General features: G+C 52.0%; 10 non-coding genes across 10 annotated transcripts; all 10 read right to left on the reverse strand.

Moving 5' to 3' along the window:
- Positions 1-628: 628 nt before the first annotated feature.
- LOC126126012 (5S ribosomal RNA) lies at positions 629-747 on the reverse strand. Its single transcript, XR_007526718.1, has one exon. It is a non-coding gene; the product is annotated as a 5S ribosomal RNA (ribosomal RNA).
- Positions 748-2,039: 1,292 nt separating this feature from the next.
- Positions 2,040-2,158, reverse strand: LOC126126013 (5S ribosomal RNA). The gene has a single exon (XR_007526719.1). It is a non-coding gene; the product is annotated as a 5S ribosomal RNA (ribosomal RNA).
- Positions 2,159-3,450: 1,292 nt separating this feature from the next.
- LOC126126014 (5S ribosomal RNA) lies at positions 3,451-3,569 on the reverse strand. The gene has a single exon (XR_007526720.1). It is a non-coding gene; the product is annotated as a 5S ribosomal RNA (ribosomal RNA).
- Positions 3,570-4,862: 1,293 nt separating this feature from the next.
- LOC126126015 (5S ribosomal RNA) lies at positions 4,863-4,981 on the reverse strand. The gene has a single exon (XR_007526721.1). It is a non-coding gene; the product is annotated as a 5S ribosomal RNA (ribosomal RNA).
- Positions 4,982-6,275: 1,294 nt separating this feature from the next.
- LOC126126016 (5S ribosomal RNA) lies at positions 6,276-6,394 on the reverse strand. Its single transcript, XR_007526722.1, has one exon. It is a non-coding gene; the product is annotated as a 5S ribosomal RNA (ribosomal RNA).
- A 1,293-nt stretch (positions 6,395-7,687) lies between these two features.
- Positions 7,688-7,806, reverse strand: LOC126126017 (5S ribosomal RNA). The gene has a single exon (XR_007526723.1). It is a non-coding gene; the product is annotated as a 5S ribosomal RNA (ribosomal RNA).
- A 1,293-nt stretch (positions 7,807-9,099) lies between these two features.
- Positions 9,100-9,218, reverse strand: LOC126126018 (5S ribosomal RNA). The gene has a single exon (XR_007526724.1). It is a non-coding gene; the product is annotated as a 5S ribosomal RNA (ribosomal RNA).
- Positions 9,219-10,511: 1,293 nt separating this feature from the next.
- On the reverse strand, positions 10,512-10,630 carry LOC126126021 (5S ribosomal RNA). The gene has a single exon (XR_007526726.1). It is a non-coding gene; the product is annotated as a 5S ribosomal RNA (ribosomal RNA).
- Positions 10,631-11,924: 1,294 nt separating this feature from the next.
- LOC126126022 (5S ribosomal RNA) lies at positions 11,925-12,043 on the reverse strand. The gene has a single exon (XR_007526727.1). It is a non-coding gene; the product is annotated as a 5S ribosomal RNA (ribosomal RNA).
- Positions 12,044-13,336: 1,293 nt separating this feature from the next.
- On the reverse strand, positions 13,337-13,455 carry LOC126126023 (5S ribosomal RNA). The gene has a single exon (XR_007526728.1). It is a non-coding gene; the product is annotated as a 5S ribosomal RNA (ribosomal RNA).
- Between the last annotated feature and the right edge of the window lie 24 nt (positions 13,456-13,479).

Consider the following 13,479-nt stretch of genomic DNA (forward strand, 5'->3'; position numbering starts at 1 on the left):
CTGCTACAAAACAATAAGCCCGGACGTATTTCGGAACATTTCTGCCGCTTAATACTGTTTTGTTATTTCCAGAGACACTTTGGAAATCTTCCTTGGCACACGCTTCTTCAAACTGAGTTCCCTAATATCGTATCTTTTGTTTATTACAACAGATTTAAGTCATTGTGGAAACATCTTTGTCGCATCGGAAAGGTAGCGTGAAGAGACGGCTGGCAGGGCTGGCGACAAGAAAGCAAAATATGAAGACAGCCAGAGGTCCCAGGCAGTCGCCGATCCGAATACTAACGTTGTTGCTTAACTTGGGTGATGGCACGAGAACGGTTGGTTTTTATTTATTTATTTATTTATTTAGTTACTTTTCGGAATTTAGCACTGCTGCGTAACAGTAGGCTCTGGCGCATTTCAAGAACACATCTGTCGATTGGTAGTGTTTTGTCATTTTCAACGAGTTCCTAGCACTCTTCCTTCGCGCATTCTTACTCAAACCGAGTTCATTACCGTAATTTCGTATCTTACGTTTAATACAGTACTTTAAAATGCTTGTGGAAGCATCTTTGTCGACACCTGAAAGTTATTATGAAAAGAGGCCTGGCAGGTGTAGCGACGTAAAAATGAAAAAATGAGAAAGAGCCAACAGCACGCGGTGTTCCCAGGCGGTCACCCATCCAAGTACTAACCGCGCCCGATGTTGCTTAACTTCGGTGATCGGACGAGAACCGGTGTAGTCAACATGGTATGGCCGTTGGCGTCATTATACTGTAGCCGCACCACGGAGGAAGCATTCGCCTCCTCTCCCAACACACGCAATCGCCGCTTTCCGTGGCACATTTGACGCAAAGCGCGTCTTTCCACCTCGAAGGTGGCGCGGAGTGCGCGCTCGCCTCGGCGTCTCATAGGCGACTGCCGAACGTAGGTGAGACGCACAACACAGCTGCTCGATGCACCGCCTGTCATTCGTTTGGTGCGTGCGGCCTCCGACACCCACTGGCGACGCGCTTTGCTCCTGTTATCCGGCGCGGGGCTTGCGCGCGGCCGGGCGGCGGGGGCACTGCGCGGGGTGTTGCAGTGTCCTGCTGGACCGACGGAAGCTTTCTCACCTGCCTGACACACGCCGCGCTTCCAGATTTATGCGTAATTTGCGCGGTGCATTTGCATTCGCGCCTGTCCCCCCTCCCGTCCCGACTTGTCCCGACTTTGCTCGACTGCCGCTCGCTGCCGCTCGGGTCGCGGCCCATATGACAGCACAAGCACGAGAAACATCTGCGAGACGGGCGCGGGCCTGACCGGCGTGTCCGAGACGCCGTGGGCGGCCGTTCGGAGCTACTAGAGCAGCGCTGTGCCGTGCCATGGAAAGGTGCGAAACCAAGGACAGAAGACACAGAATTTTTGTTTACAAATTTGCACGTGTACACTGCTACAAAACAATAAGCCCGGACGTATTTCGGAACATTTCTGCCGCTTAATACTGTTTTGTTATTTCCAGAGACACTTTGGAAATCTTCCTTGGCACACGCTTCTTCAAACTGAGTTCCCTAATATCGTATCTTTTGTTTATTACAACAGATTTAAGTCATTGTGGAAACATCTTTGTCGCATCGGAAAGGTAGCGTGAAGAGACGGCTGGCAGGGCTGGCGACAAGAAAGCAAAATATGAAGACAGCCAGAGGTCCCAGGCAGTCGCCGATCCGAATACTAACGTTGTTGCTTAACTTGGGTGATGGCACGAGAACGGTTGGTTTTTATTTATTTATTTATTTATTTAGTTACTTTTCGGAATTTAGCACTGCTGCGTAACAGTAGGCTCTGGCGCATTTCAAGAACACATCTGTCGATTGGTAGTGTTTTGTCATTTTCAACGAGTTCCTAGCACTCTTCCTTCGCGCATTCTTACTCAAACCGAGTTCATTACCGTAATTTCGTATCTTACGTTTAATACAGTACTTTAAAATGCTTGTGGAAGCATCTTTGTCGACACCTGAAAGTTATTATGAAAAGAGGCCTGGCAGGTGTAGCGACGTAAAAATGAAAAAATGAGAAAGAGCCAACAGCACGCGGTGTTCCCAGGCGGTCACCCATCCAAGTACTAACCGCGCCCGATGTTGCTTAACTTCGGTGATCGGACGAGAACCGGTGTAGTCAACATGGTATGGCCGTTGGCGTCATTATACTGTAGCCGCACCACGGAGGAAGCATTCGCCTCCTCTCCCAACACACGCAATCGCCGCTTTCCGTGGCACATTTGACGCAAAGCGCGTCTTTCCACCTCGAAGGTGGCGCGGAGTGCGCGCTCGCCTCGGCGTCTCATAGGCGACTGCCGAACGTAGGTGAGACGCACAACACAGCTGCTCGATGCACCGCCTGTCATTCGTTTGGTGCGTGCGGCCTCCGACACCCACTGGCGACGCGCTTTGCTCCTGTTATCCGGCGCGGGGCTTGCGCGCGGCCGGGCGGCGGGGGCACTGCGCGGGGTGTTGCAGTGTCCTGCTGGACCGACGGAAGCTTTCTCACCTGCCTGACACACGCCGCGCTTCCAGATTTATGCGTAATTTGCGCGGTGCATTTGCATTCGCGCCTGTCCCCCCTCCCGTCCCGACTTGTCCCGACTTTGCTCGACTGCCGCTCGCTGCCGCTCGGGTCGCGGCCCATATGACAGCACAAGCACGAGAAACATCTGCGAGACGGGCGCGGGCCTGACCGGCGTGTCCGAGACGCCGTGGGCGGCCGTTCGGAGCTACTAGAGCAGCGCTGTGCCGTGCCATGGAAAGGTGCGAAACCAAGGACAGAAGACACAGAATTTTTGTTTACAAATTTGCACGTGTACACTGCTACAAAACAATAAGCCCGGACGTATTTCGGAACATTTCTGCCGCTTAATACTGTTTTGTTATTTCCAGAGACACTTTGGAAATCTTCCTTGGCACACGCTTCTTCAAACTGAGTTCCCTAATATCGTATCTTTTGTTTATTACAACAGATTTAAGTCATTGTGGAAACATCTTTGTCGCATCGGAAAGGTAGCGTGAAGAGACGGCTGGCAGGGCTGGCGACAAGAAAGCAAAATATGAAGACAGCCAGAGGTCCCAGGCAGTCGCCGATCCGAATACTAACGTTGTTGCTTAACTTGGGTGATGGCACGAGAACGGTTGGTTTTTATTTATTTATTTATTTATTTAGTTACTTTTCGGAATTTAGCACTGCTGCGTAACAGTAGGCTCTGGCGCATTTCAAGAACACATCTGTCGATTGGTAGTGTTTTGTCATTTTCAACGAGTTCCTAGCACTCTTCCTTCGCGCATTCTTACTCAAACCGAGTTCATTACCGTAATTTCGTATCTTACGTTTAATACAGTACTTTAAAATGCTTGTGGAAGCATCTTTGTCGACACCTGAAAGTTATTATGAAAAGAGGCCTGGCAGGTGTAGCGACGTAAAAATGAAAAAATGAGAAAGAGCCAACAGCACGCGGTGTTCCCAGGCGGTCACCCATCCAAGTACTAACCGCGCCCGATGTTGCTTAACTTCGGTGATCGGACGAGAACCGGTGTAGTCAACATGGTATGGCCGTTGGCGTCCTTATACTGTAGCACGCACCACGGAGGAAGCATTCGCCTCTTCTCCCAACACACGCAATCGCCGCTTTCCGTGGCACATTTGACGCAAAGCGCGTCTTTCCACCTCGAAGGTGGCGCGGAGTGCGCGCTCGCCTCGGCGTCTCATAGGCGACTGCCGAACGTAGGTGAGACGCACAACACAGCTGCTCGATGCACCGCCTGTCATTCGTTTGGTGCGTGCGGCCTCCGACACCCACTGGCGACGCGCCTTGTTCCTGTTATCCGGCGCAGGGCTTGCGCGCGGCCGGGCGGCGGGGGCACTGCGCGGGGTGTTGCAGTGTCCTGCTGGACCGACGGAAGCTTTCTCACCTGCCTGACACACGCCGCGCTTCCAGATTTATGCGTAATTTGCGCGGTGCATTTGCATTCGCGCCTGTCCCCCCTCCCGTCCCGACTTGTCCCGACTTTGCTCGACTGCCGCTCGCTGCCGCTCGGGTCGCGGCCCATATGACAGCACAAGCACGAGAAACATCTGCGAGACGGGCGCGGGCCTGACCGGCGTGTCCGAGACGCCGTGGGCGGCCGTTCGGAGCTACTAGAGCAGCGCTGTGCCGTGCCATGGAAAGGTGCGAAACCAAGGACAGAAGACACAGAATTTTTGTTTACAAATTTGCACGTGTACACTGCTACAAAACAATAAGCCCGGACGTATTTCGGAACATTTCTGCCGCTTAATACTGTTTTGTTATTTCCAGAGACACTTTGGAAATCTTCCTTGGCACACGCTTCTTCAAACTGAGTTCCCTAATATCGTATCTTTTGTTTATTACAACAGATTTAAGTCATTGTGGAAACATCTTTGTCGCATCGGAAAGGTAGCGTGAAGAGACGGCTGGCAGGGCTGGCGACAAGAAAGCAAAATATGAAGACAGCCAGAGGTCCCAGGCAGTCGCCGATCCGAATACTAACGTTGTTGCTTAACTTGGGTGATGGCACGAGAACGGTTGGTTTTTATTTATTTATTTATTTATTTAGTTACTTTTCGGAATTTAGCACTGCTGCGTAACAGTAGGCTCTGGCGCATTTCAAGAACACATCTGTCGATTGGTAGTGTTTTGTCATTTTCAACGAGTTCCTAGCACTCTTCCTTCGCGCATTCTTACTCAAACCGAGTTCATTACCGTAATTTCGTATCTTACGTTTAATACAGTACTTTAAAATGCTTGTGGAAGCATCTTTGTCGACACCTGAAAGTTATTATGAAAAGAGGCCTGGCAGGTGTAGCGACGTAAAAATGAAAAAATGAGAAAGAGCCAACAGCACGCGGTGTTCCCAGGCGGTCACCCATCCAAGTACTAACCGCGCCCGATGTTGCTTAACTTCGGTGATCGGACGAGAACCGGTGTAGTCAACATGGTATGGCCGTTGGCGTCCTTATACTGTAGCCGCACCACGGAGGAAGCATTCGCCTCTTCTCCCAACACACGCAATCGCCGCTTTCCGTGGCACATTTGACGCAAAGCGCGTCTTTCCACCTCGAAGGTGGCGCGGAGTGCGCGCTCGCCTCGGCGTCTCATAGGCGACTGCCGAACGTAGGTGAGACGCACAACACAGCTGCTCGATGCACCGCCTGTCATTCGTTTGGTGCGTGCGGCCTCCGACACCCACTGGCGACGCGCCTTGTTCCTGTTATCCGGCGCAGGGCTTGCGCGCGGCCGGGCGGCGGGGGCACTGCGCGGGGTGTTGCAGTGTCCTGCTGGACCGACGGAAGCTTTCTCACCTGCCTGACACACGCCGCGCTTCCAGATTTATGCGTAATTTGCGCGGTGCATTTGCATTCGCGCCTGTCCCCCCTCCCGTCCCGACTTGTCCCGACTTTGCTCGACTGCCGCTCGCTGCCGCTCGGGTCGCGGCCCATATGACAGCACAAGCACGAGAAACATCTGCGAGACGGGCGCGGGCCTGACCGGCGTGTCCGAGACGCCGTGGGCGGCCGTTCGGAGCTACTAGAGCAGCGCTGTGCCGTGCCATGGAAAGGTGCGAAACCAAGGACAGAAGACACAGAATTTTTGTTTACAAATTTGCACGTGTACACTGCTACAAAACAATAAGCCCGGACGTATTTCGGAACATTTCTGCCGCTTAATACTGTTTTGTTATTTCCAGAGACACTTTGGAAATCTTCCTTGGCACACGCTTCTTCAAACTGAGTTCCCTAATATCGTATCTTTTGTTTATTACAACAGATTTAAGTCATTGTGGAAACATCTTTGTCGCATCGGAAAGGTAGCGTGAAGAGACGGCTGGCAGGGCTGGCGACAAGAAAGCAAAATATGAAGACAGCCAGAGGTCCCAGGCAGTCGCCGATCCGAATACTAACGTTGTTGCTTAACTTGGGTGATGGCACGAGAACGGTTGGTTTTTTTTTTATTTATTTATTTATTTAGTTACTTTTCGGAATTTAGCACTGCTGCGTAACAGTAGGCTCTGGCGCATTTCAAGAACACATCTGTCGATTGGTAGTGTTTTGTCATTTTCAACGAGTTCCTAGCACTCTTCCTTCGCGCATTCTTACTCAAACCGAGTTCATTACCGTAATTGTCGTATCTTACGTTTAATACAGTACTTTAAAATGCTTGTGGAAGCATCTTTGTCGACACCTGAAAGTTATTATGAAAAGAGGCCTGGCAGGTGTAGCGACGTAAAAATGAAAAAATGAGAAAGAGCCAACAGCACGCGGTGTTCCCAGGCGGTCACCCATCCAAGTACTAACCGCGCCCGATGTTGCTTAACTTCGGTGATCGGACGAGAACCGGTGTAGTCAACATGGTATGGCCGTTGGCGTCCTTATACTGTAGCCGCACCACGGAGGAAGCATTCGCCTCTTCTCCCAACACACGCAATCGCCGCTTTCCGTGGCACATTTGACGCAAAGCGCGTCTTTCCACCTCGAAGGTGGCGCGGAGTGCGCGCTCGCCTCGGCGTCTCATAGGCGACTGCCGAACGTAGGTGAGACGCACAACACAGCTGCTCGATGCACCGCCTGTCATTCGTTTGGTGCGTGCGGCCTCCGACACCCACTGGCGACGCGCCTTGTTCCTGTTATCCGGCGCAGGGCTTGCGCGCGGCCGGGCGGCGGGGGCACTGCGCGGGGTGTTGCAGTGTCCTGCTGGACCGACGGAAGCTTTCTCACCTGCCTGACACACGCCGCGCTTCCAGATTTATGCGTAATTTGCGCGGTGCATTTGCATTCGCGCCTGTCCCCCCTCCCGTCCCGACTTGTCCCGACTTTGCTCGACTGCCGCTCGCTGCCGCTCGGGTCGCGGCCCATATGACAGCACAAGCACGAGAAACATCTGCGAGACGGGCGCGGGCCTGACCGGCGTGTCCGAGACGCCGTGGGCGGCCGTTCGGAGCTACTAGAGCAGCGCTGTGCCGTGCCATGGAAAGGTGCGAAACCAAGGACAGAAGACACAGAATTTTTGTTTACAAATTTGCACGTGTACACTGCTACAAAACAATAAGCCCGGACGTATTTCGGAACATTTCTGCCGCTTAATACTGTTTTGTTATTTCCAGAGACACTTTGGAAATCTTCCTTGGCACACGCTTCTTCAAACTGAGTTCCCTAATATCGTATCTTTTGTTTATTACAACAGATTTAAGTCATTGTGGAAACATCTTTGTCGCATCGGAAAGGTAGCGTGAAGAGACGGCTGGCAGGGCTGGCGACAAGAAAGCAAAATATGAAGACAGCCAGAGGTCCCAGGCAGTCGCCGATCCGAATACTAACGTTGTTGCTTAACTTGGGTGATGGCACGAGAACGGTTGGTTTTTTTTTTATTTATTTATTTATTTAGTTACTTTTCGGAATTTAGCACTGCTGCGTAACAGTAGGCTCTGGCGCATTTCAAGAACACATCTGTCGATTGGTAGTGTTTTGTCATTTTCAACGAGTTCCTAGCACTCTTCCTTCGCGCATTCTTACTCAAACCGAGTTCATTACCGTAATTTCGTATCTTACGTTTAATACAGTACTTTAAAATGCTTGTGGAAGCATCTTTGTCGACACCTGAAAGTTATTATGAAAAGAGGCCTGGCAGGTGTAGCGACGTAAAAATGAAAAAATGAGAAAGAGCCAACAGCACGCGGTGTTCCCAGGCGGTCACCCATCCAAGTACTAACCGCGCCCGATGTTGCTTAACTTCGGTGATCGGACGAGAACCGGTGTAGTCAACATGGTATGGCCGTTGGCGTCCTTATACTGTAGCCGCACCACGGAGGAAGCATTCGCCTCTTCTCCCAACACACGCAATCGCCGCTTTCCGTGGCACATTTGACGCAAAGCGCGTCTTTCCACCTCGAAGGTGGCGCGGAGTGCGCGCTCGCCTCGGCGTCTCATAGGCGACTGCCGAACGTAGGTGAGACGCACAACACAGCTGCTCGATGCACCGCCTGTCATTCGTTTGGTGCGTGCGGCCTCCGACACCCACTGGCGACGCGCCTTGTTCCTGTTATCCGGCGCAGGGCTTGCGCGCGGCCGGGCGGCGGGGGCACTGCGCGGGGTGTTGCAGTGTCCTGCTGGACCGACGGAAGCTTTCTCACCTGCCTGACACACGCCGCGCTTCCAGATTTATGCGTAATTTGCGCGGTGCATTTGCATTCGCGCCTGTCCCCCCTCCCGTCCCGACTTGTCCCGACTTTGCTCGACTGCCGCTCGCTGCCGCTCGGGTCGCGGCCCATATGACAGCACAAGCACGAGAAACATCTGCGAGACGGGCGCGGGCCTGACCGGCGTGTCCGAGACGCCGTGGGCGGCCGTTCGGAGCTACTAGAGCAGCGCTGTGCCGTGCCATGGAAAGGTGCGAAACCAAGGACAGAAGACACAGAATTTTTGTTTACAAATTTGCACGTGTACACTGCTACAAAACAATAAGCCCGGACGTATTTCGGAACATTTCTGCCGCTTAATACTGTTTTGTTATTTCCAGAGACACTTTGGAAATCTTCCTTGGCACACGCTTCTTCAAACTGAGTTCCCTAATATCGTATCTTTTGTTTATTACAACAGATTTAAGTCATTGTGGAAACATCTTTGTCGCATCGGAAAGGTAGCGTGAAGAGACGGCTGGCAGGGCTGGCGACAAGAAAGCAAAATATGAAGACAGCCAGAGGTCCCAGGCAGTCGCCGATCCGAATACTAACGTTGTTGCTTAACTTGGGTGATGGCACGAGAACGGTTGGTTTTTTTTTTATTTATTTATTTATTTAGTTACTTTTCGGAATTTAGCACTGCTGCGTAACAGTAGGCTCTGGCGCATTTCAAGAACACATCTGTCGATTGGTAGTGTTTTGTCATTTTCAACGAGTTCCTAGCACTCTTCCTTCGCGCATTCTTACTCAAACCGAGTTCATTACCGTAATTTCGTATCTTACGTTTAATACAGTACTTTAAAATGCTTGTGGAAGCATCTTTGTCGACACCTGAAAGTTATTATGAAAAGAGGCCTGGCAGGTGTAGCGACGTAAAAATGAAAAAATGAGAAAGAGCCAACAGCACGCGGTGTTCCCAGGCGGTCACCCATCCAAGTACTAACCGCGCCCGATGTTGCTTAACTTCGGTGATCGGACGAGAACCGGTGTAGTCAACATGGTATGGCCGTTGGCGTCCTTATACTGTAGCCGCACCACGGAGGAAGCATTCGCCTCTTCTCCCAACACACGCAATCGCCGCTTTCCGTGGCACATTTGACGCAAAGCGCGTCTTTCCACCTCGAAGGTGGCGCGGAGTGCGCGCTCGCCTCGGCGTCTCATAGGCGACTGCCGAACGTAGGTGAGACGCACAACACAGCTGCTCGATGCACCGCCTGTCATTCGTTTGGTGCGTGCGGCCTCCGACACCCACTGGCGACGCGCCTTGTTCCTGTTATCCGGCGCAGGGCTTGCGCGCGGCCGGGCGGCGGGGGCACTGCGCGGGGTGTTGCAGTGTCCTGCTGGACCGACGGAAGCTTTCTCACCTGCCTGACACACGCCGCGCTTCCAGATTTATGCGTAATTTGCGCGGTGCATTTGCATTCGCGCCTGTCCCCCCTCCCGTCCCGACTTGTCCCGACTTTGCTCGACTGCCGCTCGCTGCCGCTCGGGTCGCGGCCCATATGACAGCACAAGCACGAGAAACATCTGCGAGACGGGCGCGGGCCTGACCGGCGTGTCCGAGACGCCGTGGGCGGCCGTTCGGAGCTACTAGAGCAGCGCTGTGCCGTGCCATGGAAAGGTGCGAAACCAAGGACAGAAGACACAGAATTTTTGTTTACAAATTTGCACGTGTACACTGCTACAAAACAATAAGCCCGGACGTATTTCGGAACATTTCTGCCGCTTAATACTGTTTTGTTATTTCCAGAGACACTTTGGAAATCTTCCTTGGCACACGCTTCTTCAAACTGAGTTCCCTAATATCGTATCTTTTGTTTATTACAACAGATTTAAGTCATTGTGGAAACATCTTTGTCGCATCGGAAAGGTAGCGTGAAGAGACGGCTGGCAGGGCTGGCGACAAGAAAGCAAAATATGAAGACAGCCAGAGGTCCCAGGCAGTCGCCGATCCGAATACTAACGTTGTTGCTTAACTTGGGTGATGGCACGAGAACGGTTGGTTTTTTTTTTATTTATTTATTTATTTAGTTACTTTTCGGAATTTAGCACTGCTGCGTAACAGTAGGCTCTGGCGCATTTCAAGAACACATCTGTCGATTGGTAGTGTTTTGTCATTTTCAACGAGTTCCTAGCACTCTTCCTTCGCGCATTCTTACTCAAACCGAGTTCATTACCGTAATTTCGTATCTTACGTTTAATACAGTACTTTAAAATGCTTGTGGAAGCATCTTTGTCGACACCTGAAAGTTATTATGAAAAGAGGCCTGGCAGGTGTAGCGACGTAAAAATGAAAAAATGAGAAAGAGCCAACAGCACGCGGTGTTCCCAGGCGGTCACCCATCCAAGTACTAACCGCGCCCGATGTTGCTTAACTTCGGTGATCGGACGAGAACCGGTGTAGTCAACATGGTATGGCCGTTGGCGTCCTTATACTGTAGCCGCACCACGGAGGAAGCATTCGCCTCTTCTCCCAACACACGCAATCGCCGCTTTCCGTGGCACATTTGACGCAAAGCGCGTCTTTCCACCTCGAAGGTGGCGCGGAGTGCGCGCTCGCCTCGGCGTCTCATAGGCGACTGCCGAACGTAGGTGAGACGCACAACACAGCTGCTCGATGCACCGCCTGTCATTCGTTTGGTGCGTGCGGCCTCCGACACCCACTGGCGACGCGCCTTGTTCCTGTTATCCGGCGCAGGGCTTGCGCGCGGCCGGGCGGCGGGGGCACTGCGCGGGGTGTTGCAGTGTCCTGCTGGACCGACGGAAGCTTTCTCACCTGCCTGACACACGCCGCGCTTCCAGATTTATGCGTAATTTGCGCGGTGCATTTGCATTCGCGCCTGTCCCCCCCTCCCGTCCCGACTTGTCCCGACTTTGCTCGACTGCCGCTCGCTGCCGCTCGGGTCGCGGCCCATATGACAGCACAAGCACGAGAAACATCTGCGAGACGGGCGCGGGCCTGACCGGCGTGTCCGAGACGCCGTGGGCGGCCGTTCGGAGCTACTAGAGCAGCGCTGTGCCGTGCCATGGAAAGGTGCGAAACCAAGGACAGAAGACACAGAATTTTTGTTTACAAATTTGCACGTGTACACTGCTACAAAACAATAAGCCCGGACGTATTTCGGAACATTTCTGCCGCTTAATACTGTTTTGTTATTTCCAGAGACACTTTGGAAATCTTCCTTGGCACACGCTTCTTCAAACTGAGTTCCCTAATATCGTATCTTTTGTTTATTACAACAGATTTAAGTCATTGTGGAAACATCTTTGTCGCATCGGAAAGGTAGCGTGAAGAGACGGCTGGCAGGGCTGGCGACAAGAAAGCAAAATATGAAGACAGCCAGAGGTCCCAGGCAGTCGCCGATCCGAATACTAACGTTGTTGCTTAACTTGGGTGATGGCACGAGAACGGTTGGTTTTTTTTTTATTTATTTATTTATTTAGTTACTTTTCGGAATTTAGCACTGCTGCGTAACAGTAGGCTCTGGCGCATTTCAAGAACACATCTGTCGATTGGTAGTGTTTTGTCATTTTCAACGAGTTCCTAGCACTCTTCCTTCGCGCATTCTTACTCAAACCGAGTTCATTACCGTAATTTCGTATCTTACGTTTAATACAGTACTTTAAAATGCTTGTGGAAGCATCTTTGTCGACACCTGAAAGTTATTATGAAAAGAGGCCTGGCAGGTGTAGCGACGTAAAAATGAAAAAATGAGAAAGAGCCAACAGCACGCGGTGTTCCCAGGCGGTCACCCATCCAAGTACTAACCGCGCCCGATGTTGCTTAACTTCGGTGATCGGACGAGAACCGGTGTAGTCAACATGGTATGGCCGTTGGCGTCCTTATACTGTAGCCGCACCACGGAGGAAGCATTCGCCTCTTCTCCCAACACACGCAATCGCCGCTTTCCGTGGCACATTTGACGCAAAGCGCGTCTTTCCACCTCGAAGGTGGCGCGGAGTGCGCGCTCGCCTCGGCGTCTCATAGGCGACTGCCGAACGTAGGTGAGACGCACAACACAGCTGCTCGATGCACCGCCTGTCATTCGTTTGGTGCGTGCGGCCTCCGACACCCACTGGCGACGCGCCTTGTTCCTGTTATCCGGCGCAGGGCTTGCGCGCGGCCGGGCGGCGGGGGCACTGCGCGGGGTGTTGCAGTGTCCTGCTGGACCGACGGAAGCTTTCTCACCTGCCTGACACACGCCGCGCTTCCAGATTTATGCGTAATTTGCGCGGTGCATTTGCATTCGCGCCTGTCCCCCCTCCCGTCCCGACTTGTCCCGACTTTGCTCGACTGCCGCTCGCTGCCGCTCGGGTCGCGGCCCATATGACAGCACAAGCACGAGAAACATCTGCGAGACGGGCGCGGGCCTGACCGGCGTGTCCGAGACGCCGTGGGCGGCCGTTCGGAGCTACTAGAGCAGCGCTGTGCCGTGCCATGGAAAGGTGCGAAACCAAGGACAGAAGACACAGAATTTTTGTTTACAAATTTGCACGTGTACACTGCTACAAAACAATAAGCCCGGACGTATTTCGGAACATTTCTGCCGCTTAATACTGTTTTGTTATTTCCAGAGACACTTTGGAAATCTTCCTTGGCACACGCTTCTTCAAACTGAGTTCCCTAATATCGTATCTTTTGTTTATTACAACAGATTTAAGTCATTGTGGAAACATCTTTGTCGCATCGGAAAGGTAGCGTGAAGAGACGGCTGGCAGGGCTGGCGACAAGAAAGCAAAATATGAAGACAGCCAGAGGTCCCAGGCAGTCGCCGATCCGAATACTAACGTTGTTGCTTAACTTGGGTGATGGCACGAGAACGGTTGGTTTTTTTTTTATTTATTTATTTATTTAGTTACTTTTCGGAATTTAGCACTGCTGCGTAACAGTAGGCTCTGGCGCATTTCAAGAACACATCTGTCGATTGGTAGTGTTTTGTCATTTTCAACGAGTTCCTAGCACTCTTCCTTCGCGCATTCTTACTCAAACCGAGTTCATTACCGTAATTTCGTATCTTACGTTTAATACAGTACTTTAAAATGCTTGTGGAAGCATCTTTGTCGACACCTGAAAGTTATTATGAAAAGAGGCCTGGCAGGTGTAGCGACGTAAAAATGAAAAAATGAGAAAGAGCCAACAGCACGCGGTGTTCCCAGGCGGTCACCCATCCAAGTACTAACCGCGCCCGATGTTGCTTAACTTCGGTGATCGGACGAGAACCGGTGTAGTCAACATGGTATGGCCGTTGGCGTCCTTATACTGTAGCCGCACCAC

This window comes from Schistocerca cancellata, unplaced genomic scaffold (assembly GCF_023864275.1).
Source record: "Schistocerca cancellata isolate TAMUIC-IGC-003103 unplaced genomic scaffold, iqSchCanc2.1 HiC_scaffold_448, whole genome shotgun sequence".
Taxonomy (NCBI): Eukaryota; Metazoa; Arthropoda; class Insecta; order Orthoptera; family Acrididae; genus Schistocerca; species Schistocerca cancellata.